The 22,693-nt window shown below is 40.0% G+C and overlaps 1 pseudogene across 1 annotated transcript; it reads left to right on the top strand.

Moving 5' to 3' along the window:
* The first annotated feature begins 15,128 nt into the window (after positions 1–15,128).
* Positions 15,129–21,763, top strand: LOC125350842 (annotated as a pseudogene). Its single transcript, XR_007210821.1, has 4 exons — positions 15,129–15,891; positions 17,504–17,610; positions 18,378–18,485; positions 21,611–21,763. The product of XR_007210821.1 is annotated as a mortality factor 4-like protein 1 (transcript).
* The last annotated feature ends 930 nt before the right edge of the window (positions 21,764–22,693 follow it).

Genomic DNA, 22,693 nt, shown 5'->3' with positions numbered 1-22,693 from the left:
TGTTTCTAAAAACTTAACATATATACACATATATATACTGAGTACTATTAAGTACTATAACTTAAAATTTATTTTTAATCAGCAAGACCCATTTACAGTAAATATCAGAACCAACACATCTTAGAGACTTAATTTTTTACATTTTTGCCTTTCGTTTTGTTTTTTTGTTTTTGTTGCCAGTCCTGGGGCGTGGACTCAGAGTCTGAGCACTGTCCCTGGCTTCTTTTTGCTCAAGGCTAGCACTCTACCACTTGAGCCACAGCTCCACTTCCAGCTTTTTTCTATATATGTGGTGCTGAGGAATCGAACCCAGGGCTTCATGTATACGAGGCGAGCACTTTACCACTAGGCCATATTCCCAGCCCCATTTTTGCCTTTTTTTTTTCCCTTTTTCTTTTCTTAATTCCTGATGAGTGCTCAGATACCAAAGAGAGTGAAAGAGGAAGAAAAGAGTTGACTCTTGTGAGTTGGGTAAGGGAACTAGGGTGGGATTACCTTGGCCCCAGCTCCCTGCTCTCCAGCAGCCCCATCTTAATCCACAGAGACAAAGGTCAGCCATGTGTCAGCTGTCTCAGCACAGTCTCAGACCTTTCTTCCCACCAAATCAGCACCCAAAGGTCCTGCCTACAAGGAAATGCCATTGTCACCAAAAGCTGTAAGTATAGTGGATTCAAGAGGCTCAATGGCACATTTTCTAAATGGACCGAAGAAATTTGGGTCAGAAACAGCACATCAGTAAAACAGGAAATAAAAGGGCCTTAATTACCATGGTGAGATGGCATTGTACATAAGTTAATAGCCATCTTGGTCTAGAAATATTAAACCTATTTTTTCCATTTATACAGGGATAGATGCACTGCATTAAATATGTAAAATCTTATCTACATGGGTTTGATTACAGAAACTAATAAAGTATTCTCTAAATAATGAAAAAAAGTGTCTTGACCAAAAAGACAAACAAAAACAGTCAGCGATGACTCTAAAAGCTACATGAGGATCTAGAGTTGTTCCAACTCAAAGTTTGAGCTGGAAAGTTTGATGTCCAGGATCTCCTGGCTCCAAATTCCTAGGCCATCTACCCACAGAAATAAAACTCCAGGCTATCCAGGCAGATAAGGATCCTACCCCAGTCAACCTTGATTGGCTCAGAATGTGACCATCACCAGCCTTAGTCCATTTTGTGTTGCTATAATAGATCGTTTGAGACTAAGTGATTTATAAAGAACCGAAGTTTATTTGTCTCATGAATCTAGAGACCGGTAATTCTAAGACTAAAGATATATTATCTGGTGAGGGCCTCTGTGCTGTATTATAACATAGCTGAAGCATCACATCGAAACAGACCATTATGAATTTATAAGTAACTTACTCACAGAGTAACTAACCCATACCCACAATGACAACAGCATTCATCCATTCATGAAGACAGAGCTCTCATGATCTAATCCGCTCTTAAAGTTCCCACCTTAATGCAATAAGGTTGCATTGGGGATTGGGAGGTTTTCTTTGAAAGTTTCTCAGTGAAAGAAAAGAGATGGCAGTAATGAATTACAACACATCTGCTCCATTGACTCCACAGCAACCCTGGTATATTAATACTGCTTTTAGTAGTTCATTTTATGAGTGTGGGAAAGGAGGACATCAAGATGGCTGAGTTAGGATTTGAACCCACACTATTCAGCTCTAGATCAAATGTGCTTGATCACAAGGCTGTCTTGTACCACTCCATAAGGTATATAGTTTTAACGGGAGATTAATCTGATGATGATACAGTGGGTGAGTTGATGGAAAAGAAAAACAGACCCATACTGGGAAATCTACTTGGGAGGTGATGGTAATAATTCTAAGCATCCTATAAAACATTTGAATTGTTTCTTCCTGTTTCCTCATCACGTGATTTATTCCTATAGACCTATGCTAAATCCAGGCTCCATCATTTTCCCCCTTTTGCCTTTGTTCCCTCCATTCTCTCCATTGGGCTATTAGATGATCTTTAAAAGGGAAAATCTAATAATCCCTCTTTGGATTAATCTTCCATGTGAAACCCATGCTCTTGGGTTACAATGTTTTTCATGAGCTAGTTCTCATTTTCTTATCCAGCCTGGTGTCTAGGCATTTATGTTCTTCCATTTTCTTTTCTTTTTTTTTGGGGGGGGGGGTGCGTCAATTATGGGTCAAACTCAGGACCTGGGCACTGCCCCTGAGCTTTTTCACCTCAAGGTTAGCACTCTACAACTTTGACCCACAGCTCTACTTCCAGTTTTCTGGTGGTTAATTGGAGATAAGAGTCTCATGGACTTTTCTGCCCAGACTGGCTTGGAAATGTGATCTCAGTCTCCTAAGTCGCTAGGATTACAGGCGTGCGTGAGCTCCATGGGCACTCAGCTTTCTTCCACTTTCTTGACTACTAATTCACTTCCTTGGTAAATGTTAGAATCACATAATGTCAAAAAATGGGGGACAGGGCAGAGGCAGACAGAGAAGGCTTTGTCCAAATTGTTTTAAAGTTCTATGTCTAATTCTAGTGCACAGACAGAGCAGAGAACAAGGTACTACGTCCTGAACAGACTCCACTGTCTGGAAGAATTTGTGATCTTTACCTCTTGGAGTCTTTGTACATGCCATCGTTTCTGCCTGGAGTGCCATTTCCATCTTTCTGTTTCACCTGGTTGGTTCCTATACAGTCTTCAGATCTTTAGGGCCTAAAAGTTTGCCAATAGTAGGTTCTCCTTAATCTTAGAATCATGAATATATTGCTTAACATGAGAAAGGGGACTTTGCACTGTTCAAGTTAAGGCTCTGGAGCTAAATAAAATATCCTGGATTGTCCAGGTGGAGCCCAGTGCAATAGCATTGGGAGAAAGAAGAAGCTACAAGGACAGAAGCAAAGGTCACAGAGGTAATATATGCTACTGCCTTTGAAGCTTAGGACAGGAGCCAGAAGCCAAGCAATGCTGTTTCCAGAAAGCAGAAAAGGGCAGATCGTCTTCTAGGGTTTCCAAAGGTGGCATGACTCTGCCAACAGTCTTGACTTTGGCCCTGTGAGATTTGTCTTAGACTTCTGACCTACAGAACTGTCAGGTAATAAATAAGTATTCTTACCTCTGTTAACTTATTAGGTTTGTGCTAAATTGTTATTGCCCCCAAAAAGAACTAATAGATGGCCTGAGAAGATTTTCCTGACCATTTCTTCCCCAAGGAGCAGGTCCGATGTTTCTTCTGCTGACTTAGAAAAATATAATTTCAGGTGTAATTTTTAAATTATGCTTTTATTATCTTTAAACACTTTTAGGGTTTTACCTTCCAACATGCCAGTTTATGAGTATAATTCATCTTGGTCAATATCACCCCTTTCATCATTCTCTCCCATCCCTCACAACCCATTCAACTTCTGTATACTTGGACATTACTTTTCTCTGCCTTGGCTTCCCTAAATGAAAAAATAAGTACTTCCCTTACTGGGTTCATAGGAAGCTGAAATGATCAAATGAGTTCATTTATACCAAGTATTTAAAATAGTGTGTTTTATATAGTAAGTGCCAAACACACATTAGCAGTCATTGTTACCCCATCAGAGCCTACTAATCACACCATTGTGTTTACTGAATAAAGTGAGTGGGAATAGACATGAAGAGATGGATATGATTTGTAGGTTCTGATTATCATACTTCCTCCTTCAGGGACTTGATCCAGAGGAAAGGGATCTATCCTCACAGTCCAGGTCCACAGCAATCATTCTTTCTGAAAGACACCTAGCAGAGGATTTCCCACTTAGTCCTGCACATCCTGTTGACTTCCTCTCAGCTCTAGTGGGGCCTGGTTACCCTGACTCAGGCCATAGCTCCCAGAACTCAGCTCTAGTGCTAGCTAGCAACTCTTATCTCAGGGGAAAGAGAGGGAGATGTTTTAAAAAATGAGATGATTCAAAAATGAGCTAGGTGGCTCAGAGAATGATTAAAAGAAGAAATCTGGAGGATGGAAAGTCCACAGCTGTGGCATCTTCCTTCACTATCCAGCCATGGCACTGTTCCCAACTGCCCCAGCCCCATGCCTCAGGTTATCCTACAAATGGGCCCATCCCAGTGCCCGCTTTCCAAGAGTAGAAGATTTGGAAGTACCAGGTAAGTATCAGGAAGATATTATACTATCCTGATATAGTATGACAGGTCAAAGAGTCTCAGGAAACTTCCATGGCACACTTAGGAAAGAATGAGGGAAAAAAGACAAATAATATCTTGGTATTCTTTTTTGTCTTTGGGGGTTTTTTGTTTTTGGGGGGTTTTGTTTTTGTTTTTTGTGGGTTTTTTTTTTTTTGCCAGTCCTGGGGCTTGAACTCAGGGCCTGAACACTGTCCCTGGCTTCTTTTTTGATCAAAGCTAGTACTCTGCCACTTGAGCCACAGAGCCACTTATGGCCATTTTCTATATATGTGGTGCTGAGGAATCGAACCCAGGGCTTCATGTATATGAGGCAAGCACTCTTGCCACTAGACCATATTCCCAGCTCCACATCTTGGTATTATTATGAAACAGTTTAGAGCACAATGAGATTCAAAAGAATCTCAGAAGTCAATAGACCACAACTAGGGTAATTGTAAAACCTGTAAAATTATCTTTTTGAAAAAAACAATCTGTGTAGAAAGGTCATAAGAAAAATGGGATTACATATCACCTACACTATGATAGGGGGGAAAGTAGAGAGCCCAAGTGCTTCTGAGACTGTGAGACTTTGAGAGCTCTCAGCCTCTGCTCATGGGAATATAGTATAGTTCAATTATTTCATTGGGTACTGCCAGATCTATCTCTAGAAATAAAATATCCACATTTACCATCTACTTGTTCTACCCCTAAGGAGTATTAAGGAACAAATTATATCTCCATAATTTAGCACCAAAATTAAATACTGTAACAAACAGTAGTACGGTATTGCAATGAATAATATTATATATTCACATAGTAGAATGTTATAATGAAAAGTGAATTAACTAAGTCCCAGCTACTCAGGAGGCTGAGGTGAGAGTCCAGGAATTTGAGAATATCCTGTTATAAGGTAAGAAAATGGAGAAGTCACATTTTGAGAGGACGAATCTTGGAGTCTTTATTTGGAGCACGAGTGATTTGCTGGTAGCTAATTGTTACAAAGGCCTGAAGCCAGGAAATACGCTTAACACTGTTAGGAAACTGTACCATGAAGGCCGGAGAGGAAAGAACAAAAACAATACCAAGAAACCAATTTAGTTCCAATGGGGAGCTTAAGTGGGACAGCATGGTGACGGAAGAACAGCCAGGAGACAGGAGACAGGACATGAACACAGAGACACATGGCATGGCATAATGGTATCGGAGCTGATCCGGGTCTAAATAGGGTCAGGTCAGGGGGGAAGCATCACAGGAAACTCCCAGGCACTGGACTGGCAGGTTTAGTAACCTATCAGTCACTGACCTTCCCCTGCTCCAGGGATTCATATACTCCCATCACCTGGGAGGTGGGGGCTTCACCTTCTCCAACCCAAGAAGCCAAGATGACAGACCCTACCATTAACCATGTGGCCATTATGGCACCAGCCAGACCTGGCCTCCCTACTTCAATCCCTGTGTAAAAAAAATTTAAAAGGAGGCATGGGAATAAATCTTGAAAGTAATGATGAGCAAGTGGAATAACAGGGATTCAGGTTCCATACACCATTTATGTAAAGTTTCAAAATGTACGGAACAAAAGTATGCCGTTACTGGGCAACTAGCTGTGCAATAAAAGGACACAATCATGCCCAGGGATGAGTAATACCACGTTCAAGATTACAATAACCCTGAAAAAAAATAATCGCATAAAAAACTAAGAAAGGGGTTTTGGAAGCTTTACCTAAACCTGTAATGTTTTGTGTTTCTGTTTTTAAAGTGTGAATTTTCAAAGTAGGTAGGGTCTATTTAAACAGTTGTTTCACTGAGGAAGAGCAGATAGCAAGTAAACAAGGCCATGAAAAAAAAATTTAATCAAATTTCTCTGCTAATACCCTGGGACCTCCAACTACTTTGCTCATGTTGTCTGTATGGATGACGGTCAGAGTTATACAACTGGATTTAAAACATTTGCAATTATTTGGTGCTCTCTGTAAATTTCTCCATAAAAACAGGTAAGCACATTTCCTAAAGGCCTAGGCTAGGATGTCTGTCCATCCTACAGAAAACTTAATTTCCTAACCCACCTAACCAATGTACAGCAGGGCTGAGAGGTAGCTCTTTGGGAAAACTTTGATAGCCAGGCACACAGCCTTCCAATGACCTTCTGAGCCCTACTCTGATGCTCCCTCTAGTTCCCTTTCCAGCCAGGAAATGAAGGCTGAGTTTAAACGTACCCCTCCACGTTCATGAATGTCTTTCTTGCCCCATTTCCCATTCCAATCCTCTGACCCTTAGAAGTCAAAGAAAGTGACTGCATCCTATATAATCCTCTTCCTCCAAGGAAGTCAGTCAGACATTCTTACCAGGAAGCTATCATTCCTAATAACTCACAGTCACTCATGCCCACACGTTACTGCTATCCAAATGCTAAACACCCACAGAAAGCCCAGAGCATGACCTTGTCTTTTTTGTGCTTTGTAGAGCATGGATACTCTACAAGCCCATAAATAAAAAATTACTTTCGTATGAGCTAAGTTTCCATCAGGGCTATCAACTGTTAAGATATTTTAAGGCTTTCCTTGGGTCATTAAACAAAACCATTGTTGTAGATTACAAAGTGACGGGACCAAGTTTTGTGAGTTAATTGGCCAAAATATATTTTAGCAGCCATCTCTAAGGCAAAGCAAAGTCTTCCCCCAAGCAAGACTTCATAAAACATAGGCTCTTTCCTTGTCTCACATACTTCTAGTTTTGGGTTTGGTTTTTCGTTTTTTCAGATTTCTTGAGGTGTGATTAATAAGCAATAGTTTATTAATTGTGTGTCAACACACACAATTTGATAAATAAAATTTTATCCATAAAGCATTTTATAATGAATATTTGTACTAAGCTACTTAAAATTAACTTGCATTTTCCTTCTTTATTAGCACCTATTAGTTGTACAAAAGTTTTATTTGATATAACCATATATAATTAGTGTGCCAGATTCACGTCCATCATCCTCCTTCCTCCTTTCTTAAAACAATTTCAATGTTTCACTGTTCTCCTTTCATACCTGTATATAAAGTATTTCCACAGCATGTGCTTCTTTTGTCTGCTTCTTCTCCCTCCCTCCACCTACTAGTACCCTGCTCCCTACAGAACCTGCTTCATATTCCTGACATTTGTAAAGTGAATGTGAATACTTCAAAGAGCTTTCACCATGTATTTCCAAGATGTATCTATTGCATTCATCAAATTAATTCTCCTGTACTCTCTCTCCTCCTCCTAACCCTTACTATTCAAGTTTTCATTTAGTTTCTTTATGCTATCTTGATAGACAGATACACAGTATTGTGATATTCTTTTTAAAGATTCCATAAGGATTTAATAAATGGAAAGGAACCAACTTTGTCTTGGCTTTTTTTTTTTTTAATAGTCAAACTGATATACAGAGTGGTTACAGTTTCATACTTTAGGCATTGGATACATTTCTTGTACTGTTTGTTACCTCGTCCCCCATTCCCCCTTCCCCATCCCCCTCTCCTTTCCCCCCCCCCATGAGTTGTTCAGTAGATATACACTAAACAGTTTTGCAAGTATTGCTTTTGTAATCGTTTGTCTTTTTTACCCTGTGTCTCTCGATTTTGGTATTCCCTTACAGTTTCCTAGTTCTAATATCTGTATACACAGTTTCCAATGTACTCAGATAAGATACAGAGATAGTGAACGTACGACCACAGGAAGGGCATACAAGAGGATCATCAATAATAGAAGCTACGGTTTCACATCGCATGTTGAAAGTAATTACAGCAGTGATATAACAGTCGTTTCCATAACATGGAGCTCATTTCACTTAGCATCATCTTTTGTGTTCATAAGGGTATAGCTATTGGGCTCTTGTGATCCTCTGCTGTGACTAGCCTAAACCTGCACTAATTATTCCCTATGAGGGAGACCATAGAGTCCATGTTTCTTTGGGTCTGGCTCACTTCACTTAGTATAATGTTTTTATATTCTTCAGCCTCTAACAGTCTCTTTCCTCTAATCCCTTCCTCTAGTCCTCTCAAGCAGCACCATGATTATAAACATTGTTTCTACATATGTATATATGATCCCTGATAAGTATATGGTTATCTTTTAGATCTAGCACCTACATATGAGAGAAAACACACAACCTGCATTCTTCTGAACAATACCAAGATTTCATCTTGGGGCTAGGGATATGGCCTAGTGGCAAGAATGCTTGCCTCATATACATGAGGCCCTGGGTTCAATTCCCCAGCACCACATATACAGAAAACAGCCAGAAGTGGTGCTGTGGCTCAAGTGGCAGAGTGCTAGCCTTGAGCAAAAAGAAGCCAGGGACAGTGCTCAGGCCGAGTCCAAGCCCCAGGACTGGCCAAAAAAAAAAAAAGATTTCATCTCACTCCAGTCTGAATGCTATCATCAAAACACAAACAACAAAGACTGGTAAGGCTGTGGAGAAAAACGAACCCTTTTAGACTGTTGGTGGGGTTGTAAACTATTGCAACCAGCATGGAAAGCAGTATGGAAGTTCAGAAGACTAAAAGAAACTATGGAAATGATACATGATTCTATTTTTAGGCACCTATCTGAAGAAATGTAAATTAGGGCTCAACAGAAGCACTATCACACTTGTGTTTATTGCAGCATTGTTAACAAGCTATGGAAACATCCAGACACCCTACAACTGATAAATGGATCAAGAACAAAAAAAAGGAAAGGGCTCAAATCTCTTCAATCACTTTCTTTTATGTAATAACCAGAGGTGTACAAGAATACGAACCATATTTTCCTCAGCGCAGCCCCTTTCCTCAATCAGAGCTTCCTTATTCCATTTCCTAGAGTCATGTATTTCCTACTTCAGAAACATAATCCTGGGTTACAATGCAAATGTTCACAATGGACAAGGCAATTGCTTGAAGCAGGCTGAGTAGCAGTGCCTATGAAGCATCTGTGGACGGCAAGGACTTGGAAAAACTAAAGAAAACTTTGCTATGCAAGGCAACAGTCACTCTTCAGATCTTCTCAGCTTCTTAAGGAAAATACACCTCGGCCTTTGACCCACAATCTAAATTTTTAGATAAAATTTCACTCCTGTTATACCATTGCACTAAACATTACATTTGACAACACTCCCTCTTAGAGACTAGTGGGAGAGAATAAGCTGCTGACCAGGAGCTCTACTATGAACTATCATGAGGATAATGCTACAGGGACTGCAGGTAGACTTTAGTTGCTGAGGACCTCAATCCCACAAACTCAGGAAATGAACTGTGCTATCTTGATAAACAGGTAGCCACCTAAGACCGAAAGAGAATCCCAAATCTCAGAATAGGATATAGTACAGCCTGCATTTTGACTGCAGTGTCCTGAGGCCTCGAGTTGAAAACCCAAATAAGCCATGTCCAGGCTCCTGAGCCATGTGACCTATGTGTGTCTTCAGCCACTAACATTACAATCATTTTGATGAAGCAAGAGAAAACCAGTATACCCTCCTAGGCTTTCCCATCATCTCTGATCATACATTAAATTCCCTCTCTTCTCTGCCATCAAATCTCTTCCCTAACTTCATTAGTCCCAACAATCCTATCCAGAGAGAAATCAATTTACCATTGATAGCCTACCCTCCTTTCTTAGGGATTCTTGGCTTTTGTAAGACAGGACATGGAGAGGTATTGACTCATAAGAATCATCGATTCATAATAATAGAATTTCAGAGAAAAATATAGAAAAGTAAAAGTGAAGATAATCCTGAAAGGAGAATTATCCCAGCAAACCACAGACCATAGACAAAGTTCAATAGAGCAAAAGAGTTTATTGCCAGCAGGGCCGGCAAGGCCAAGTTCCCACAAAGGAGTAAAGGAAAATGGCGCAGGAACTCTCTCTCAGGGGATCTTTATGCCTTCATGCAACTAAGGTGGGAGGTGCTCCGCCTGCCCCTCAGGTATCATCGGCCAAGGACAGAGTTACATTGCCAAGGGCAGATCTTATGTCTGGGCCAGGGGCATTCTATAAGCTTACAAATCCTGCTAGCCTTGAGTCGTAATATCTTTACCTGAGAACAAGTTCAACCAAAACCACTCTGAACAACAAGATCTAGAGTGAAAGTATGAGCTCTATGTCCTGCACCAACACTGTTCAGAAACTCTTGTTGAAAGATTTCATTGTCTTTTTTGAAAAGTAGGATAAGATCTCCGCCCCCCACCCCCACCCCGTCTGACTTGCTGTGAGGTTCATGCCATTGTGGTATATGTGAAATCACTCTGCAGGCAAAAGAGATAGTCACATAGTTTGAAGCATTAACAGATCATTGCATGGTATACATTTCCACTGCAGCCTTGAAGCTTTAGTACTGACCTTACCCTTCTGCTAGCAGGTTTATTTATTCCTCCTCTCCCAGTTTTCCCACAGAGCCTGACATTCACTTTTCTTAGTTTCCCTGAGGCTGACAAAGGCCAAAGAAGGACTGACACCATGTTCCTCACACATCACAGCAGCCTTATTAACCAAGGAAGAAAAGATACCTGAAGGTCATACAGACATCTAGGAAGTCCCCAGTCAGCAGATCATAAACAACTCCATCAAATGTCCTAGGCTCCAAAGTAAAAAATAAATAAATAAATAAAAATCACTCCTAGGAAGAATCAGAGCATCAAGTCCTTCATACTTAAGCAGAAAGTTCTAGAAGACTGTCTCATCCAGCAGGGTTCCACTCTGTCCACATCCACATTTCCAATCACAGGAACAAACAACCACTTTCCTCTGATGTTTCTATGGGTTACGAAGCTCATCATACAGTTTTACTGCATTGAAATGGATGAGAAAGTGCAGGAAAGAAAGGTTTAAAAAAAAAAAAAGCAGTCCTCTTTGTGTTACAACAAACATGAAAAAGTTGAACAAGAAAAAAATAAGCCCTTCCCTCCTTAAAGCCAGAGGTTTAAGAATGACATGACTCACTGAGGGAGGGAAGTAACTTCCATTTCTCAAATAAACTATCAAATTTTATAATAATAATAATAAAGTATTAGTAATACTGAAAGAGTCGTAACACTAAATATTTGTTGAGTTTACTACATGCCTGGTTCTCTATGCATTTTCTCCTTCAATCCTCACAACAACCCCCAGAGGAAGGTATTATTGCTGTTCCTACTTAACAGATGAAGAAGCCAAATCCGGGCAAATTATTTATGCAAGCTCATGCAACTAGCAAATGATAGACATTATCAGAACTGCTGTTCCACAAAACATATCTAGTTCTTCATGCTATAGAGTTTCCTGGAACACAGTCTGCAAATGACCTAATTATAAAACAGGAAAAGAAGGAGAAAGCAAAGTAAGTAGGATCAGAAAGTAGAAACAGGGAGAGGAGGAAGAAAAGAGAATATAGAAGACAAGAAAAATCAAACAGTGTGTGTAAAATTCAGCATCAGCAAATAAAAATCTACAGAACAAAAAAAAATCAAGCTTCCAAATATGAACACAAAGGAATCTAGACATTAAAAATAAAAAGACCAAAAAATGGATACTATATTGGAATTCTTGATTTCAGAATTTGACCTACAGTTCAGGAAATAATAGCAATGCTTAAAGTATACAGGAAAGAATAGAAAAACATGGTAGCAAGCAACATTATTTCGAATACTACTATTACAATATCGATGAACAAAGTAGCAGTTTTACAATTGGGGGTTTTCATAGTAATAGAAAATTATAATTTATATGGCATCTCCCTGAAGCACACTGTTTCTAAAATGATTTGGTTCAATTCTCCTGACAGATTCACCATAATTATCCCCATTCCTACATAAGAAATTTGAAGATGAGAGAGAATGAGTTCCTGGAAAACACACAGAGGCAGAACTGTTCATCATGCCAGCTCAGAGCCTCCTTTCAAACCTCTTCAGTCTTAAATACTTTCATTATCATCATCACCACCAACTGCCACAACATAAGAGGAAATGCAATTTACATATTTATTGAACAATTTACATACAGTATCACTTCTAGTCCCACCACATCCCACTGAAGTAGAAATTAATGTCAGTCCCATTTTACAGAAGAAGTAACTAAGGCTCAATTAGAGGGGTAATTGTGATATGGTGGTTAGGCAAGCTGACTCCATCTATTTAACTTGTGCATGCTTCAATGTTCTGTATATTTCAGAAATATGGCTCACTTTAAAATATTTGTATAGAAATAGGATAGAACTAATATCTAGATGAATGTTAATAAATGTCTTGCTCTGTTACACCTTCAATTCTAAAGAAATTAAATTCTAGTTAAAGAAATTCTAGTTTAGGGGGCTGGGGATATGGCCTAGTGGCAAGAGAGCTTGCCTCCCATACATGAAGCCCTAGGTTTGATTCCCTAGCACCACGTATATGGAAAACGGCCAGAAGGGGCCCTGTGGCTCAGTGGCAGAGTGCCAGCCTTGAGCAAAAAGAAGCCAGGGACAGTGCTCAGTCCCTGAGTCCAAGGCCCAGGACTGGCAAAAAAAAAAAAGAAATTCTAGTTTAATTCAGAGACATGTCAGTTCTGTTTCATTTTTACTTTCTCATTTTGATGGAAATATGCTGTATTGAGTTCATTGTGATAAATTGCACTAGTCTTTTGGAATTGGAAATTACAAAGAGCTAATGCTTAGTCTTCCTTCCTAATATAACAGTGAATTGAGAGATAAAGAGATATTCTAAGCAGAAAACAATAAAGAGGTACTGGAAACCCTTTTCTTCTGCAAGCATTGAGCTGTCTGTGCACAATATTTATAAACTGCATTCATCAACACATTAAAACACCATCCACCATGACCATGGTGTCTTCTTTCCAGAGGCACAAGGATGGTTCAACATATGCAAATAAATTAATGTAAGAAAGCATATAAGCAGGAAAAAAACACACAAGGTCATCTCAATAGATGTAGAAAAATCCATTGAGATAATCCCACATCTCTTATCATAAAAGCCCTGATGAAACTAGAAATAAAAGCAACATACCTCAACATAATAAGGGCTATGTACAATATACTAGTAGCCAACATCATCTTAAATAAAGAAAAGCTGAAACCATTTTTTCAACAGAGTTCTAGAATTCTTAACCAGAATAATAAGGCAAGAGAATGAAATAAAAAGGATACATTAGGAAAAGAAGTCACATTGTGCCTATTTGAAGATGGTTGTTCTTATACTTCAGGGATCCCGTAGACTCCACCAAAAATTCCTCTTATCTTCCAATAAGCCATCCAGGGAAGTAGGAGGATATAAGTCAATAGTTTAAAATCCATAGTTTTTTTATATAACAATAGCAAATAAGCTCAGAAAACCAGGAAATCAATCTTATTCACATTAGTCACAAAACAACTAAATATCTAGAAATAAACCTAACTAAAGAAGTAAAAGTCCTCTATAATGAAAATAAAAAACATTAAGATGACACTAGAAGACAAAAGGGTCTCCTGTGTTCATTGAACAGTAGAACGAATACTGTGAAATTGGTTATAGTACCAAAAGCATTCTACAAAGTTAATGCAGTTTTCATCAAAATTCCATTGTTGTTCTTGATATAAATAGAAACTTCAATTCTAAAATTCTTTTAAAAGTGTACAATTTCCCAAATAGACAAAGCAATCCTGAGTAAAAACAGCTAAGGATGTCACAGTACCTGCCTTCAAGTTATACTATAGAGTTACAATAACAAAATCCACATGGTACTAAAACAAAACAGGCACATAAATTCCTGGAACAGAATATAAGATACAGGAATAAGCTCACTCAGCTACAGCTATTTGATTTGGGTCAAAGGCACCAAAAACCTATGCTGGAGAGAAGTCATCCAGTGAAAACTAGATATCCACATGAGGAAGACTGAAAACAGAACCTTATCTCTTACCCTGCACAAAAATCAATTCCAACTGGATCAGAAATCCAAACAGAAGACAAGAAACTTTGAAATTGATGGAGAGAAACACAGGGAAAGATATATGCATAGATAATGCTTTCTTAATAGAACCTCAGTTGCTCAGAAAACAAAAATAAGAATTAAAAAATAAGTTTGCACCAAATTAAAAGGCAACTGCTCAGTAAGGCAGCAGTTGCCAGAATCAAAATGAATCTACACAATGGGAGAATATCTCCGTCAGTTAGTCATTGAATAAAAGATTAGTATCCAGAATATTTAAAGAGCACCTCCCAAATTAAATACCAAAAGAATAAGTAATTCAGTTAAGAAATGATCAAATGAAGTAAGCAAATAAAAAATTTTCAAAGAGAAGTTTGACTAACTAATAAATGAAAAATACTCAGTATCTTTAGCCATAAAGGAAATACAAATCAAAACATCAATGAAGTTTCATATCACCCCAATTAGAATAACAATCATGAAAACAAACAATTGCTGGCAAGGATATTGGGAGAAAAGGACAATTGTACACTGTCGTCAAGAATTTAAAATAATGTAGTCGCTATGGAAAACAGTATCAAATTCCTCATGACTAAAAATAGAGTTACCATATGATTCTGCTATACCACTTCTGTGTGTATATATTCAAAGGAATGTAAGTTAGCATACAATACATTCGTGTTTATAGCAACACTATTGACCATATCCAAACTATGAAATCAGCCTAGGTGCCTGTCAACTGATGAATGCATAAAGAAATGTGTTATACATATACATTTCAGTATTATTCACCAGTAATTAAGAATGAAATTATGTCATCTTCAGGAAAATGGATGGAACTGGACATCATGATGCTAAAGGAAATAAACCACTTAGATGCTGTCAGCTCATGGCGGTTATCCTAACTACTCAGGAGGATGAAGTCTGAGGATCTTAATTCAGAGCCTGTCTATGCAAGCATATGTGAGAGACTCTTCTCTCCAAGTAACCAGCAAAAAGCTGGAAATGGAGTTGTGGCTCACGTGGTAGAACACCAGCCTTGAGCAAAAGAGCTAAATGAGAGCTCGATCCAGAGAACTGACACAAAAGAAAAGGAAGAGAGAGCGGTGGCGGTGGCGGTGGCAGCGAATCACTTATAGATGGCGCCCAAGCAGGACCCGAAGCCTAAGTTCCAGGAGGGTGAGCGAGTGCTGCGCTTTCATGGACCTCTTCTTTATGAAGCAAAGGTTGTGAAGGTTGTCATAAAGGACAAGCAAGTGCAGTATTTTATACATTACAGTGGTTGGAATAAAAACTAGGATGAGTGGGTTCCAGAGAGCAGAGTGCTCAAGTATGTGGACACCAATCTCCAGAAGCAGCGAGAACTTCAGAAGGCCAATCAGGAGCAGTACGAAGAGGGGAAGAGGAGAGGGGCAGCTCCAGGGAAGAAGACCTCTGGCCTGCAGCAGAAGGGCATTGAAGTGAATAAAAAAGAATAAGCAGAAAACACCTGGCAATGGAGATGGTGGCAGTACCAGCGAGACACCCCAGCCTCCTCGGAAGAAAAGGGCTCGGGTGGATCCTACTGTTGAAAATGAAGAAACATTTATGAACAGAGTTGAAGTTAAAGTGAAGATTCCTAACGAACTGAAACCATGGCTTGTTGATGACTGGGACTTAATTACCAGACAGAAACAGCTCTTTTATCTTCCTGCTAAGAAGAATGTAGATTCCATTCTAGAAGATTATGCAAGTTATAAGAAATCTCGAGGAAATACAGACAATAAGGAGTACACCGTGAATGAAGTGGCTCCCCCCCTAGTACCACCGGAAGGCCGTGTGAGCGCCCATGTGCATCTGTGGAACATGTTGCAAGGAAGAGAAAGGGAAGGAAGTAGAAAAGAAGAGGAGAGGGGCAAGAAGGGGAGGGGAGGAAACAAAGATCACATATTCTAAAGTGGGTACCAGAGGGAGAGGGGAAGGTGAAAAGAGGAATGAAAGAGGAAGGGATATGATCAAAGTACTTTATATACATGTATGAAAATGGAGCGATGAAATCTATCAAAATTATTCAAAGTTAAGTGATTGAAGGGTAGTGACTGAATGGATTTGGCCAAGGTACATAGTACCTTTAGCACAACTGAAACCCTCTTGTATAACTCATCTATACTAATAAAAATGTAAAGTAAATGTATAACACTTAAAAAGCAACTGTGAGCATGTGTATTCATTTTTTATTGCTTCTGTAAAAAAAATTACCACTGATTTAATGGCTTAAAACAACCCAAATTTATTATTCTACAGCTCTGGAATTAAAGTCTGAGCTAGCTTTAAGGTGTCAGCAGAGCTACATAGTGTTATTTCCCCTGCCTTAGGTCCTCAGCTCCTCCCATTAGCCCTTAGATCCACCCACACCTAAACTTCCTGCCCTAGAACTATAATGGGCCACTTCTACTCACCATTAAGACCTACCTACTTCCCCTTTAGTCCCAGAGAAGCTGCCACCTGGATAAGGTGCAGATACCATGTTGCTCCCTCTCCTGTGGGAGATGTGGCCCCACTAATAAACCTCCTTATAAACCTTCTTCTCCTGTCTGTAACTATCTCCGCATGGTCCCCTGCGATGGCTGGGACATATCCTTTCACAGAGGAGTTAGTTCATTGTCTTGTCATTTCCAGCTACTAGAGGCAGCTGCATTCCTTGGCTCAGGGACCTACCCATCTTCAAAACCTTAAATGGCAGTATTCCTCACAATGCCATTTATCTGTTTCTAATCTTTGACCTTCACCTCACTCATTTAAGTGCCCAGGTTAGTTTCCTATTTTAAGGCCTATAAACAACTTTAATTTGCTCTATAATAATATTGTCCCCTGGTTAGGGATTTGAAGGATTAAGACATAGACATCTTTTGGGGGCCATTATTATGTCTACCACAGCACATTAGCCAAAAGTAAGTAATAAAATGAAGTGACAACTAATGAACGGGCACTTGTTGTTTGTTTATTTTTTGCCAGTCCTAGGGCTTGAACTCAGGGCATGAGCACGGTCCTGGCTCTTTTTGCTCAAGGCTAGCCCTCTGCCACTTGAGCCACAGCACCACTTCTGGCTTTTTCTATATATGTGGTACCGAGGAGTCAAACCCAGGGTTTCATGTATACGAGACGAGCACTTTACTACTAGGCCATATTCCCAGCCCTAATGGGCACTTTAATAGCAGTAATAACTATAATAGTAATAGTAATAACTATAGATATGTAAGCATTGGTGTATCAGAGCACAAGATTCTGGAACAAAGCGAAAATATTCCCTATTTACTACTATTAGCAAATTTCAAATAGAGGAGGAGGAGAGGAGGAAGAGGTGGAGGAGGAGGAAGCAATGTCCATTTAGCTAGCGCCACTACTAGGCTATTACTGTTTACCAATAGCAAAACAAAACAAGCAAGAAATAAGTGAGACATCTACTTGGGGAAACAAATTTTCTGAATTCCTGTCTTCCTTCCTAGCTCACATCAAACCTTCCCTAAAATTTCTAGAAGTGTGGATGATGGAGAGATCATCTACATCTTCAACTGAAGTCATCCCCGTGCAAGAAATGATAGTGATTATGAAAGTACGCTCCCTAGACGGTGCCCTATGCCCTGACTCAGAGTAGGAGGCTGGCAAACAACTGCCACGCCCATGGAATACAGTGGCCCAGAAGCTGTTCCCTGTGCCCCCAAGGAGGGGGCGGGGGGGGTGGAGCACTCCATAGAAAATAGCTGTTTGGAAAGTGAAATTCCACAAAGCTTTTGGAATCACCTTTTATTCCCCCATTGTTTTAAACCTGCCTATTGGTGCACCTCTCTAAAACATATTACCCCAAAAGAACAATCATCCTGAGTCAATACTGCATGGAAAGATATAATAGCCTAAAATAAATTATTCATTCCTTCCTCTTTTAAAGAGTACTCTGAGAGCAATTTGAGCAATTTTTTCTGGCTGTGAGCATTAGTTCTTGTACTGTTCTGTGGAATGAGAGGATCCAGTCTCCCGTACATTTTGTGCTCTTCTTAAAAGGTGGTTGCTGCTCTGCTTTGTTGGTCTTTTGCCTCCTGTGTTTCTGTTTGTGGTCACTTTCTGATTTTGGTTTTGCCAGTGTAGCTTCCTGGAGCAGCTTCCTTCCCTTTTCTCATTGCTGTGGAAATAGTAACTAGGATACCAATCGAGTTAGAATTTTAAGTAAAAGGAAGTTAAAGTGGGATTCTAATAAAGGTCTTTCTTGGTAGTGAATTGCAGGAGATTTAAGACAAAGCCAGGGTGATATAACACACAGCTGACAAGTCCTTCTGGATGCCTGGTTGTCTGTCATCTATTTGGCTCTTTTTATGTCTATTTTAGTTTTCTTCTGAACAGGTTCTATGCCAAGTCTTGAAAGGGGATAAAGGAAGTGTCCTCAGAACTGGAATCAAAACCTTCACCAAAACCATGTCTTTGTCAATGATTATGGTAACTTGATATAAAACTAGAACTGTACCATAAATGCCTACTATTAACAGGAGATTTAGCAACATGTAGCTCATCTGTTGAAATACTACACAGCTATGGACTGTGTATACTATATATGTGTGTATAGTATATTATACGTGTGTGTGTGTGTGTGTACTATATGTATATAGTGGGGGGGGGGGGTTGTATACCTTTCACAAGGCCTCTTACAAGGTCCCAGCATGCCCTGGAGTCAATCACCCCCATCATCATCAGCAATGCACTCCTGATTAGCTTCCCTTGAAGTCCCAGCAGCCTACACCTCACCCTCACCTCCCAGCATACAAGCCTTGCCTGAGGCTTCACTTTTGAGAGCAGCTAGGTTAGAAAACACATTGTCAAATAAGAATATGATTTTTGGAGATGCCTTATCCCTTGCAACCATGGGAACAAGACCTAGAAAACTAGAGAAATAGATCCAAAAGGCTGGTGTCCGCGGACCACCAAACAACTCTGTCTTCACACATCTTGATCTGTTATGACAACCACCCCTCATTCCTCGTTAAGTATTTCAATTGCTTAAAGTCAAAAGTACTGTAAAGTATTTTAAATGATACACGAGCTTATCAAAGTCTTTGGGAATATTTAATTCAGCAGTGAAGGCAAAAGAACCAGCCTTTAGTATGTGGAAATTCATGGCTGTGAGCCAGGCAGCTTTTAGTAACCATATTTACAGCTTGTGGAGGAGTATGCTGATCTCATAGGAGCAGAGACAAAAGAACAGAGTTGGCCCTGTGCTTCAAATGCTTCTGCAAATTCCCCTTTTTGCTTAAGATATAGCACACAGGGTTTCTATCCTTTGCAGGAGAAAATCCTGACTACTAAGTGAAGTATGGGCAATACATCAATTCTCTTTTTTTTTTCCTTTCCTCTATCTTCTTCCTTCTCTTTTCTCCTCTCTTCTCTTCCCCTCCCCTCTCCTCCTCTCCTCTTTTCTCCCTTCCCCTTCCTTCCCTTTCCTTCTCCTCTCTCTTTTCCTCTCCTTCTTTCTCTTTACTACTTTCCTTTTTATGTTCATTTGTAGTGCATTTCATCATGATATCTTTATATACATATATAATGTACTTTGATTACATTCACCCCCCCTTCTTCCCTCTTACTGTCCCACTTCCTCTCCCCCAATAATCTATTCCAAATAGATATCATTGCCTAGAGAAAGGGAACTAAGTATACAACTTTTCCTTTTATTTTTTAGCTTATATTAATTGTACAAAGGTATCTCACTGTGATATTTCTATATATGCATGTAATATACCTTAATCATATTTACTCCATCTATTATTGCTTTCTTGTTTCACACACAACTCTTATTTTTTTATAATTTTTAATTTCACTATGCTATTTTTATACATGCATATAATGTACATAGATGATATTCACTACCCTCCCTCCTTCTCCCCTTCTGATGGATTTTACACACACACACACACACACACACACCCTCCCATTTAAATTCATGTCATTTTTTTTCTAGGTCTGGATTGCACATATGAATGAAATCACATGACAGTTATCTTTCCAAGTCTAGCTTATTTTGTTTAATATAATGACCCCTAGTTCCAATCATTTTCCTATAATGACATAAATATGTTCTTCTTTATGACAGAATAAAACTCCATTTGTGTGTGTATACTGATCTCATAACTTGGTTTATTTGCTTTGTTTTTGTTGCTAGTCCTAGGGCATGGACTCAGGGCCTGAGCACTGTCCCTGGCTTCTTTTTGCTCAAGGCTAGCACTCTACCACTTGAGCCACAGCGCTACTTCTGGCTTTTATCTATATATGTAGTGCTGAGGAATCGAACCCAGAGCTTCATGTATACAAGGCGAGCACTCTACCACTAGGCCATATTCCCAGCCCTGATCTCATAACTTGGATATTGTGATAGTGCTGCCATAAACATGAGTATGCAAGTATCTCTACCGTATGATAACCTACATTTCTTAAGGCATGTAACTAGAAGTGGTACAGCAGGGTCATATGGTAGTTCTGTTTTTAGTTTTTTGAGGAACTTCCACACTGATAAGAAAGTATATGCCTGTATGTGAATGTATATTTGTTTAAGAATAGAAGAAAATCTAAATGATAAACAGCAGTGATATCTGGGAGAGTGAGTTGGAATAGAGAAAGGTGAAAAGATAGATGTGGGGATGCTGGCCGGATACATAGAGGGGCGGTCCCCGATCGACCACCCTTCCTCCCGCCCTGGGACCGAATGGCCGGAAGCCACTCCTACGCCTCCCGGGTCCAGAACCTGAAGGAGTAGTTCTGGCTTGGCCTGCCTCCCGTCTCCATCTCAGGTCCACGTAGATGCCTCCAAGATGGCGCCGCCGGTGCCCAGGGGCGGTCCTATTGGGGCGTGACGTCAGCCCATGGGGGGAGTCCCAAGATGCCACTCTGGCTGAGACAGCCCAGCTCAGCCAATTAGCGAAGCCTACCTTCCCGCCTTCCCCACCATAATAAAAACCTTCCCCCGCCCCGTGGGCGGTGAGTTCGGTTCAGAACCTCAGAACGTCTCCCTGGAGTCTTTCTTTCTCTGCGCCGATCGCCGACAAGTGAGAAGGGGCAGGGACGGGGGACTTCAGTAGTTCACTCTCCTCGGCCTTCTGCGGGCAGAAGATAAGGTCGAGTGCTCTCTCGTAGTTTTTTGAGGTTCGGACCATTCTCCCCGAGAATTTGGGGAGAAAGGGATCGTCCAGATCCCAACAGATAGATAGATAGATAGATAGATAGATAGATAGATAGATAGATAGATAGATAGATAGATGATAGATAGATAGATAGATATAGATAGATAGGATAGATGACAGGATACATACTACTAGATATATAGATACATAGAAGATATAAAAACATAGACATAGAAATTAGATATATATCACTTGTACTCTCTAAACTTTCAATGTTCAACTTGTTATAAACAGCCTGCATTATTCTGTAATTTTGAGAGACTGAACAACCACACAAACTATGATGTAACAAACGTGTTGTTTAATGCTAAGTTTGAGGCACACAGCAATAAAAAACTAATATACTACAAGGAATCATTACAAAGTTGACACATGCTGCCTGAAAACCCCATATAGACAGCTACAGATTCCAATGGCTGCAAAACCAGTGCCAAGAAGAGACCAATGTTGGGAAGCTGTATCCAGTTGGCCAGTGACCATGGCCCCCACACACTTAAAAGTTCCTCAGAAATTCCAACCCAAATAAGTCCACAAGCCAAGCTGAAATAACACAACCACCAGCATGCTTTTCAACAAATAAAGCTTCAAGACCAGCTCATCCATCTATCCTTGTCCAGTCTAGTACATTTCTAGATAGAAAATTATCTGGAACTGCTACAAATCAGTGAGAAAGCCTGCAAGAAAAACACAAGTGCTAAAGAAGGTAGGACCAACCTAAGCACATAGGCTGGCAGGATGAAGCCAGGACCAAAGAGCATAAAGTTATGGAACATGGATACGTGTAGTGACTAAATCACAGGCTCTCTTGGTAGATAGATCGATGCACGTAATTGTAAGAACATGACATTCTTGAGGTAAGAGATGATTTGGGCAAGTGGAGTGAAGAGAGCTGAAAGGAAGGCAGTTGAAAGTTCTGATCAATGCCAGCAGGACCCCAAATGACAGCTAGAAAGTGCCAGAAGAAGAATCCAAAGAAAAGGACTAAGATCCTCTAGGATTCTGGGAACATGGGAAACAGCATATTTAAATAGGTAAGATTCTGAATTCAGGTCAAAGCTACATGGTATACTGGCTTATGTGCTATGTGTCTTACATTTATATTTCACTTAATTCTCCCAAAAGTCCCATGAAGAGGAACATTTCTTTTCCTGAGATGAAAAACTAAGGTAAGCAAAAAGATATGTGACTTGTTCCAAGTCATGTAGCTCATGTATCAGTCAGCTGCGGCTGCCATAACAGAACAGCACAGATGGGTGGTTTAGACAACAGAAGTTTATTTTCACACACTTTTGGGAGTCAACGTTAATATCCAGGTGCCAGCAGAATTAGTTTCTGGTGAGGTCTCTCTTCCTGGCTCACAGAGGGCTACCATCTTGCCACGTCCTCAAATGGCCTCTCCATTGTGTGCTCATGGTTTCCTTTCCTCTTCTTATAAGGATACCCAGACCCATCAGATTAGGACCCTATCCTGGTGATGTC

This window comes from Perognathus longimembris, chromosome 4 (assembly GCF_023159225.1).
Source record: "Perognathus longimembris pacificus isolate PPM17 chromosome 4, ASM2315922v1, whole genome shotgun sequence".
NCBI classification, from domain to species: domain Eukaryota; kingdom Metazoa; phylum Chordata; class Mammalia; order Rodentia; family Heteromyidae; genus Perognathus; species Perognathus longimembris.
The sequence above is the reverse complement of the archived record's forward strand: the minus strand, read 5'-3'. Positions and strand labels throughout refer to the sequence as shown.